The 10,297-nt window shown below is 44.7% G+C and overlaps 1 long non-coding RNA gene across 1 annotated transcript; it reads right to left on the reverse strand.

Annotated features, from left to right (window-relative positions):
• Nucleotides 1-268: 268 nt before the first annotated feature.
• LOC146895291 (uncharacterized) lies at nucleotides 269-5,668 on the reverse strand. Its single transcript, XR_015000773.2, has 2 exons — nucleotides 3,688-5,668; nucleotides 269-534 (listed from the first exon to the last, which is right to left on the reverse strand). It is a non-coding gene; the product is annotated as an uncharacterized LOC146895291 (long non-coding RNA).
• Between the last annotated feature and the right edge of the window lie 4,629 nt (nucleotides 5,669-10,297).

The following is a 10,297-nucleotide window of genomic DNA, read 5'->3' on the forward strand; positions in this document are numbered from 1 at the left end:
GGTATTTTGCCTGTATGTTCCTATGTACGACATGCATGTCTGGTGTCAGTGGAGGCCAGAAGAAGGGATGAGATCTCCTGGAACTAGAGTTAGAGACAGTTGTGAGCCACCGTGTGGATGTTAGGAATCAAACCCAGGTCCTCTGGAAGAGCAACCAGGGCTAACTCCTGAATCATCTCTCCAACTCTGTCAATAGGCCTTGAGGATGGATGGACTATCACAAAGGAGAAAAGGCGAACACTCAAGAACTTCCCCTCGGACAAGCAGGTGGGCAGCTGATCGTAACATTTATTGCGATGGGATTAGAACAGTCGAAGCAGAAAAGTCAACAAGTCATTGTTGGAGGAGCGAAGCGTAATCGGCATGTGGAACATCTTTGGGAGGTGTCAAGAAGATAGTCGGAAACACATCTCCGGAAGTCGGGGGTGAGGAGGCAGGAGGTGGGAGAGCCATCAGCAGCCTGCAGAGGATCTTCTGAGCCAAGGCACGCATGGAGTGAGCCCAGGGCAAGAACGGCAAGAGTAGAATGCACACCTAAACGGCAACAGATTGAATATTTAAATGGAAATCACAGCAAAAAGACGGCACAGGTACTGCTATTCTCTTGCCCTCGTCTAGACAAATACTTCTGATGCACCGTGGCCTTTTCCTCCGCACTGAAGCGAGCGCCGTTTGAGTCATTCCCAACACCACACTGGTGAAACTGCTGCCAATAAACCAGCGCTGGCAAAGGGGCTGAAGCCTGATTGGCTTTCTGGCTTTGGTTCAAGGATTACTAAAATCTTCTAAGAGTGAGGATTTCTTTTCAACATCAAAATATTTAAACAAGCCCACATAATGATAGTTTTACCTGTATTTATCCAGCCAATAGACTATACTCATTGCTCATAAAACACCACAGCCGAGAGGCCCCACGTCCCCCAGTTAGGATTTGCTTGCCCGGAAAGGGGGATGCTCCAAGTGTTATCCCTGAACATCTGTATCAGCATTCCCCAGAACTAGTTAGAAATGCAAATCCCCAGCATTCACCCCAGGCCTTCCGTGTAAGAATCTCTCCTAGAGCAAGCTCAGTAGGTGATTTTGACACGGGCACCAATATTTGAGAACCACCGTGCTCTAGATTTCTAGAATTAAACAGTGCATCTTGTCAGAGTTGGTTGAATTCTTCAATCTTATTGAGTTGCTTCTTTTCCTTCTTTATATCCCCTTTTCCTTTCTTTTCATGCTTTAAAAATCTTTTGTGATACTAAGGGAGACCCAGGCAAGCATTCTACCCGATCCCCAGCTTTATCCTCAAGCCTAAGACATTCTTAGTTCAAAAATTCTTATTTATCCATTTCTTTATTCATTTACTTACTTGCTTATTTAAGTGTATGTGTGTGTGTGTGTGTAAGTGTATTTGTGTGTATGTGTGTGTGTATGTGTGTGTATGTGTGTGTGTGTGTATGTGTGTGTCCTGCCTATGCCATGGTTCACAGATGCTAGTCATTGAACAATGCCTGGGAGTTGGTTTTTTTCCTCTCACCGAGAGACCCAAGTTTCAAATGCAGAGCACAGTAGGAGCTTTTGCCTTGTGAGTCATCTTGGTAGACCTGGGTCTGGGTTTTTTTTAAGTGTACTGAGTGGACTAGGGAGGCATTTCAGTCTGGAAACTGCTTATCTTACAAGTGTAATGACTGAAGGCCAAGCCCAGATCACCCACTAAGAAACCTAGGGCTGTTTTTTTTTTTTTTAATCCGAGGACCAGGCAGACTGGAACAGGTGGATCCACGGAGTTCACTTACCAAGTAGCCTACTTGACAAATTCCAACTTGGTGAGAGATTTTGTTTTCCAAAAAAAACATGCACAGTGACTGAAGATGGCTGAAGAGCAGGGCTGTACTCTGGCCTCCCCATGGGTGCATGCGCGCGCGCGCGCACACACACACACACACACACACACACAGTGCATTGCACGTTGTTAGGGTTCTTGTAAACAATGGGAGATACCTACAAATAATATCCTAAAAGCTTAACTGGTGGCCGACCGGAAGGCTGGAAGACGTGCAACAGTAATAAACAAGGGGTCTTTCTCTTTCCACAGCTAAATACTTTTCACACGTCTAGGTGACATCAACATCAAAAGGAGCTCCTCATCCTACAATACCCAAAGCACACTGCAATTTCACTTGGGCGTCAGAGGTCTCTTGTTCTAGAATGATGACAATGAAAAGGACATTCCTGTCCCTGATTTCCACCCAGTGAGCCACTGAGCCCCAGTGAGGCAGAATTATACCCCAAGAACACACTGTAAGAGTGCAATGTCCCCTAACTTAGTGAATTTGGAGTCCAACAGAATTCAGAGGCTCTGTTTCCTATCTCACTATTCATGGGCGGATAAGTGTCCCCAAGGAGAAAGTTCCTTGTCTACAGAACATGACTAAAGATTTGAAACTGATGAACCAGGCTAAAGTCAGGATGGGATATTGTGAGCCAAGTAAAATTAAGTTTCATTTTCTTTCTCATCAGGTTGGTTGAAATCTGCATTCCTCCAAGATATTCACATCAAGGCTCCAGATCCTGAGCCTGGCACCTCATACAGAAAAAGGTTTGTGAGTTAGGTCAAGATAAGGATATCAAATGAAGGAGCCAATCCTGATTTGCCTGAGCCATCCCTAGGAACCAATCCTACCTTGCCCGAGTCATCCCTCGGAGCCAATGCTGAGTTACCTGAGTCATCCCTAGAAGAGTTCCTCATATAGGTGCAAAGCAGAGCTCCAGAACAGAAGGGTATACTGAGAGGAAGATGTGGAGACAGAGGCAGGGATTGGATCTAGCCATCACAAGACCAGGCCAGCTACCCAAGAGGCAGCAGGGAAAATCCTCCTCTAGAATGCGTGAAAGGACCCGAGTGCTACAGGAGCTTGGACTGTGAACCTCTAGAACCAGGAAATGTGTTTGCTCTGTCTAAAGCTTAAGGTTGTGCTAAGTTGTTACACAGGAAACAAATACTCCTGACCCAGCAGGAGCTATAGATGCCAATGAAAGTGGAGTGACTTTGAAGTCCACTCATCCTCACTTCTGTCTTTGAGTCTTACCTTCTATCCTTAGATGGCAGGGGCTGCTAAAGGAGTCAAGATTAACTTTCAAACAGAGATAAGAGTCTGCCCAGGGGAGCAGACCAGAACAGTGTGGCCCACAGGAGGCTGAAATATAGGGTGGCCCTAAACACCATGCATATTCCTACCTATTCCCCAGGGAATCTGTTCTCAGAACCTAACACTATTCTCAAGATAAATGGAGCTAACTGGGTGTACTCAGTAAGTGCATAGAAGAAGAGGCTGAGAGAAATAGCCACGACACATTTTGTATATCTATCTGTCAGAATTGTACAACTATTAGCAAAGTTTCCCTAGAGGAACAGAGCCAAGGGGATGTGTACACACACACACACACACACACACACACACACACACATATATATATATCAACATCAAATCATACCTGAGAAGCAAAGAAAGCAAAGAACCTGGTAGTTACTTGGTTACAAAAACTGAGTGCCTCAATAGTCAACATAGTCCCACATAGTCTCTCTCTCTCTCTCTCTCTCTCTCTCTCTTTCTCTCTCTCTGTGTGTGTGTGTGTGTGTGTGTGTGTGTGAACAACCAGTAGTTACTCAATATGAGAGGTAGTATGCTTCAATAGTACCTTTCTTGAGTTGGAATCCTGGAAGTTTCCTGGAGAACCCCTGGGTCCTATTTTATAATGGAGTCTTGGAGACGCTGAGTCTGTGCTCCACGAAGCAGTCATCAACAAGCAGCAGCAATGGAACAGATCTCAACTGGAGAGCCTGAGCATTCACTGCTGTGCCCTGTGCAGAGTAACCAAACAGGGTTGAAGACAATACATTGGATATGTGAGACTGGGTCGACTATTGGCCCAGCATTCCCTGCCTAGGCTAGGCTGGTTAGTCAGAAAGCCCAGGCTTTGCCTGCTGGGTTCTGGGGTGGCAAGCATGCACCAGAATTCCTAGTTTTTACATGGGTTCTGGGGTTAGGGCTCTGGTCTTCATGTTTATTTGCATGATGGGCACTCTGTTGACTAAATCATGTCCCTAGCCCCTATCTAAAACAATGTCTTAAATCCTCAGGGTCCATGGTTTGGCTTTTGTAGGGTTCTGTGTCTTACTTCTTCACTATGTTTGTTCCCTTTAAAAATGTTTCCTTTCCTAATCCTGAGGGCAGAAAGTATTCCTCCATGGATTACAATACTCATCCTCCCCTTCCTCGGAGAGGGTCCATGACTCCTACTAGATCGACCTGATTGGAAGATCTCTCTGTCATACATCTTGGAGTCATCTCTCTGTAAGTAGCAGCTTTTCATGCTCCTCACCTCCTTCAAGGAAAGAAAGCAATTGGGCAACTGGAGAGGTGATGTCTCTGTTCGGGTTTCTATGGCTGCGACGAAACACTATGACCAAAAAGCAAGCTGGGGAGGAAAGGGTTTATTTGCTAACACTTCCACATCACTGTACATCACTGAAGGAAATCAGAACAGGAACTTGATGTAGGCAGGTCTTCTAGCTATCTGTTGCTTTCATTGGTTAATTAATAAAGAAAACTGCTTAACCTGATAGGTCAGAGCATAGGTAGGCAGAGAAGACAGAACAGAATCCTGGGAGGAAGAAGGCAGTGAGGTGGACGCCATAGCTCTCCTCTCCGAGATGGATGCCATTTAGACTCATCCCGGTAAGCCACAGTCAAGTGGCAATACACATTAATAGAAATGAGTTGAATCAATATGTAAGAGTTAGCCAATAAGAGATTAGAGATAATGGGCCAGGCAGTGTTCAAACAAATACAATTTGTGTGTTGTTAATTTTGGTGTAAAGCTAGCCGTGTGGGAGCCAGGCGGGGCAAAAAGCAGGCCTGCTCACCTCATCACTACAAATTGGCGCTCCAACATGGTAACAAACTCCATGTAAAACCTGAGAGAGCTTAATTTTAAACACCTAAAAAACAGAGTTTAACACAGCTTTTTGCTGTTTGCTAGGGCGTGCTGTAGAGAGACTTCCTGATCCAGCAAAAGCAACAGAAAAAAAAGCCACACCATTTTAAAACATGGCTTCCTGGGCCCTGCCACTGGTGCAAACTGGAAATGGTGCATTTCTGGGCCTGAACGTTTGTGTGCCCACTCAGGATCGGGAATAAAGTAGCTGAGACCATGCCAACGGCTCAGCTCTTCCTGCCTGTGTAGGCAGTAGGATCAGGTCTACTAGAAAGTGGCAGTTTTGAAATACCTGTTTCTGGGCTGTGCTGCCATCACAATCTCTGTCTGGCTCCTGCGGGAGACAGATCTTTTGAATGGAGCATTTGGAATAAAGTGCTACGATTTGTTTGATGGCAACTAGACTCACTGTGTGCCTAAAAGCGGGTCATTGCAGGCTGCAGCTCAGAGGCACAAGCAGCTCCTCCATGCTACCAGTGCAATGTGCAAGGCTCAGAGGCACAATGGCTCCGCCATGTTGGACTGGGCGGGGCAAACCCACAGTACCTGTTTTTGACCTAGGAATGTCACAGCTTAGATTCTTAAGTGCTTAGTGATTTAAAGGCACAAATCAAAAGTGCTCCTGGACAGTAAAAAAATTACAGATTCACAATAGGACAGATTCAGACATAAAAGACCTCTAAATGGGTTACAATGTTGGATGATTGTACATAGGCTTGGGCCTTTCCCCCCACTGAGTGCTGACAAAATGCTCCACAGCTGGATCTCATAGAGGTGTTTCCCAATGAGATTTCAGCTGATCTCAACATCTCAAATGAGGCTCCTTTCTCGCTGATGACTCTAGCTTGGGTCAAGTTGACACACAAAAACAGCCAGTACGGATGGCTCTTACAGAGGACCCAGGTTCAGTTTCCAGCACCCCGACCCAGTGGATCATTTGATCATTCCAGGTCTGGGGAGTTAGACATAATCTTCTTTCCTCTAAGAGTACCTGAGTTAATTTACAGAAGCAGATGCAGGCACATACACATAAAATAAATAAATATTTGTCAAAGAAAGCAACCGGAGGAACTGGAGAAATATAGATCCCCAGGTCTTCTTGTGACTTCCCAGAGCACAGGAGAACCTGCTTGCTGTTTTGGAATCCTCCCCATCTGGAATTCAATTGTTTTATATTTTTGGTGATTTGGTGACTGTACTTCCGGTGGCCTTCTTACTGCTCTAGATGCCTTCTGCCTTTAATCCGCCAGCTGAGCCTGTGCTCCACACTTTGTATGGCGTTCAGGTCCTGAGTAGCCCAGTCACCAGTACTCTATCTTTTGTTCTCTTTCCCGACTCTCCTCCACACTCCCCACTCATCTTCCGTTTCCCATTCTCTCCTTGTTTCTCCTATCAGCCCAGTAGGTTTGCCTTGGGTGGTTCTTAGCTCAGTCAGGTCTCAGTCTCTTTCCTTTCCTGCAGATAGTTAACTGGGAGCTTAGCCCAATGTCATAGTAAATAATCGAAACAGAGTCCCAGGGAAGTTCAAATTCCTTATCCAAGATTATTAAATGAAGATCAAGAACAGAATTCCAAGAATTTACATTAGCCATTGTATTATTCCTTTGGTTAGGAATACTAGGGTTCAAAGTCTACATTAAGCAAAGGTATGCTTACAATTTTGAGATCAAAGACATCATCAGCTCTATTGAAGGCTTTCAACGGCCTGTCCCATACCTCGTCTTCAGCACGCTGTAGGAACATGTCCTACGTAGCAACTCTGTCTCTTTTCCAATGGTTAAAAAAAAAAAAAGATGGTGTCACCTCTGCTCAGCTCCTTCATTTCCAGCCATAGCATCCACTCATCTCAAAGGAAGGCAAAATGTTGCCAGCAGTGCAGGCTGAGGAAGAGGTTTGATTCAATGTCTGGGAGTCGACTACTTTCTCTTCTTGTTGAGTCACATGAATAGCTGGGTGGTTACAGGTGGGGATGAGGGAGCTAGGAAGGACAGTTTGCAAGATGTCACACAGTGCACAGAGGATTGTCTCCAACACAGGGCCTTAGGATAGTATGCTGGATTTTGGGAGGCCATGACGATTGTTCACTCTCTCTAGATAGAACTGTATATATCACAACCAAAAGCTTAAATTAACAGCTGTTTCTTCTCTTTCTTTCTTTTTTTTTTTTTTAACAAACTATAAAGGAAACACCACAGTACTCTTGCTGGTTCAAACCAACTTCCAACAGGTCTGTTAGAAAACATCTTTAGATGTCCTTCCTAAATTTCTCTTGCTATAAGATGACCCTTCTATACTGTTCTCTGGGGAGGTGAAACCAGCTGGTTCTGGGCCAGCTTTTAAAGGCAGCTGTAAATACCGTTTGCCCTGTCCTGCTTTATCTTCTCTGTGGTGGAAAACCCACAAATTCCCATTGTCCTGCAGCCTCTTACACTCCCAGCATGTTTTCCCCTGCAGATTTAGCTTTTTGAAGAGGAGTCCCATCCACTGGTTTTGGAAGTGGATCGTTTTGCTCCGTCACTTCTAACATTCTCTAGGCTGGGAGCCCCAAGTGGAGCTTTGCTTTGGTATCTGACTACACACTTCCTGGCCCCTAGCCTTTCCTCCCCCAGCCCCTCTTTTAGTCACGCAGTGTTTAGCAATGGTCGGTAGGCAGTCGTTTGTGTTCTCTTCAGCATCTACCAGGGCTTGACCCCTCAGACCCTTGTTAGGTGGTTATGGACTAGATAGCTATTCCCTAAGATTTACCTGGGTTATGGCCGTTGGGCTTGCCCTGTCACTATGGCCCTGAATAATTTACAATCTTTCCGAACTTCTTAGCCTACGCACTTCATAATAGGAATACCTGCTGTACTACTTGCTCTTCTACGTATTCCAGTCCAGACCAAAGAAAACAAACAGGGTTATTTTGGTTTTGTTTTGTTTTGTTTTTCTGTTTCTTAATCCTGGACCAGCGCTGTATAACTAGAAGGGACTGCATAAAATGTTAAAATGAAAAGGTTCTGAGGCCACGTCTTAAATGAGCAACAGTGCATCACAATCTTAAGGAAGCTGCTGTAAGAACAAGAAGGAATAAAGGTGAGATATGAACTATGCGTTTTCCACCCATGTTTTGAGGTCTTTCGACTCAATTCTATGGAAGGCACCAGAATGAATGTCTTTTGGATCTTCCTATGTTAAGCTTAAACAGGTACTTGATAAATATGTATGGACTGTCTAGTTGACATTTATGTATGGGTGAACACTGTCATTTAATGTCAAGAGAATATGGCCCAGTCGAGTGACAGCGAAGAGCTTTGCCAAACTATTCCGTCCCCGTGGAGAAAAGGGTTTCCTTATGTGAGATGGGAAGGGGGCTGGATGTGAAACCCATCTCCCCAGTCTCTACAGCAAGCATATGGGGACCGCAAAGCGAGGCCTTCGTTCTTGCCCCAGATTTCTTGGTGTCGAATTTGTGTGCTACGTTTTTATTCTTTTGCCTAGATTCAGAGCCAAGTTGTTGTAAGCTTAAGTTATCCAAACAAAATGTCAGAAGTCTGCGTATCAGAGAACTTCAAGTGTCATCCTTATAAACATACTATCATGAGAGTCCTCTCTGGGCCTCTTATCGACCCGGTGCCTCTGTTCTGCTACCTTCTCACTTCCGTGGTCTCTTTCCTCTTCCTGTCTTTTGAAGACTCGCCCGCTTACTATTTTCCTCTCCCTTAACAACTCAGTCTTAGCTCTCGTCTCTTCAGTATTATTATCTATCTGGAAGAAATAATTATCAACACACAGTCCTGTTTCCAACCCCCCGTTAGCATTTTAACAGTCATAAGTGCCAGCTGAGGGTGAGGCAGGACTGCCAACAGTTGGCAAAGATGGCAGGAGATAAAAGTGAACTGTTGGCTACGTTCCTCCAACGAATGAAGGAGGTGATTGAAGTTAGCTCGTTCTGTGCACAGTTCCGTGTTGAGTATTTTGAGGGTAAAGGGAAGAAAATGAGAAGCTAATTCCTAACTGTAGGAAGACTATTATACTGTTCTAACCAGATCCATGGAGTGAGGGAGCCATGGTTCTCCCAGAACTGTGATTAAGGTCTCTAGTTGGCAAAGGTTGGAGTAACTGAAAGCTTAGGAATCTGGCTCTGTTTTTCAGTCTGTCTGACTTTGAAGTTTGCTGTGTGTGACCCAGTAAATTATACAACCTTTCTGAGCCTTGATTAGGAAAGGGAAGTATGATTAGTGCTTTCCTTAAGGAAACCCCGCGAGGATTAAGAAAGATATGTTGTACTGTGGTGTTGTGTGCAATGACTAAAGAGTTGCAGTTGAGTTTTTTACTCTTTATTCTATGGGGGCCACCACCCAGCTCCCAGATAAATACACAGAAACTTATGCTTTCTTAAGAACGACTAAGCTTAGCTTGGCTTGTTTCTAATCAGCTTTTCTTAACTTACAGTATCCTGTCTACCTTTTGCCTCTGAGTTTTTGTAACATGAGGGCCAGCTTGTTGGGGTTTCTGTCCCGCCCAGTACCCCACAGCCAGCAATTCCCAAAGAAAATCAATCACACAGAGATCTCTATAAGTTATAAAGCTGATTAGCCCATTAGGTCAGGCTTCTTGTTAGTCCTTGTAACTTATATTAATCCATTATCATTATCTATGATAGCCACACGGCTCAGTACCTTTCTCAGAGTGGCAGCTCACATGTTGCCTCTTCGGTGATCTGGGCAGGAGTGGCAGAGGGAGCTTCCTGTTTTCCAGAATATTCCTGTTCTCATCGCCCCGCCTCTACTTCCTGTCTGGTTGACCCACCTATACTTCCTGCCTGGCCAATCAGCATTTTATTAAAATACACAATTGACAGAATACAGACAATTCTCCCGCACCAAGTTTTTACCTTTCTCTATTTCTGTATATCTTGTCTTTGCTTCTTACTCCTTGTCTGGCTGTGTGGCTGTGTGGCTGTGTGGCTGTGTGGCTGTGTGGCTGTGTGGCTGGCCCCTGGCATCCCCCTCCTTCTCTTCTTCTCTCCCTCCTCTCTCTTCTCTTCTATTTATTCTCTCTGCCTAACAGCCCCACCCATTTCTCTTTCCTGCCTAGCTATTGACCATTCAGATCTTTACTATTAGACCAATCAGGCGTTTCAGACAGGCAAAGTAACAAGCTTCACAGAGTTAAACAAATGCATAACAGAAAAATGTAACTAATTCATCTTTGCATCATTAAACTAATATTCCGCAACAAAGAGGAGTTAGCTTTTGTTATGCCTGTTCAAATGACTGATTGTGACTTGTGAATCTGTAATCAGACTTCAGTGACATTAGCAATTTGG

This window comes from Myodes glareolus, chromosome 3, assembly GCF_982192425.1.
Source record: "Myodes glareolus chromosome 3, mMyoGla1.1, whole genome shotgun sequence".
Classification (NCBI taxonomy): Eukaryota; Metazoa; Chordata; class Mammalia; order Rodentia; family Cricetidae; genus Myodes; species Myodes glareolus.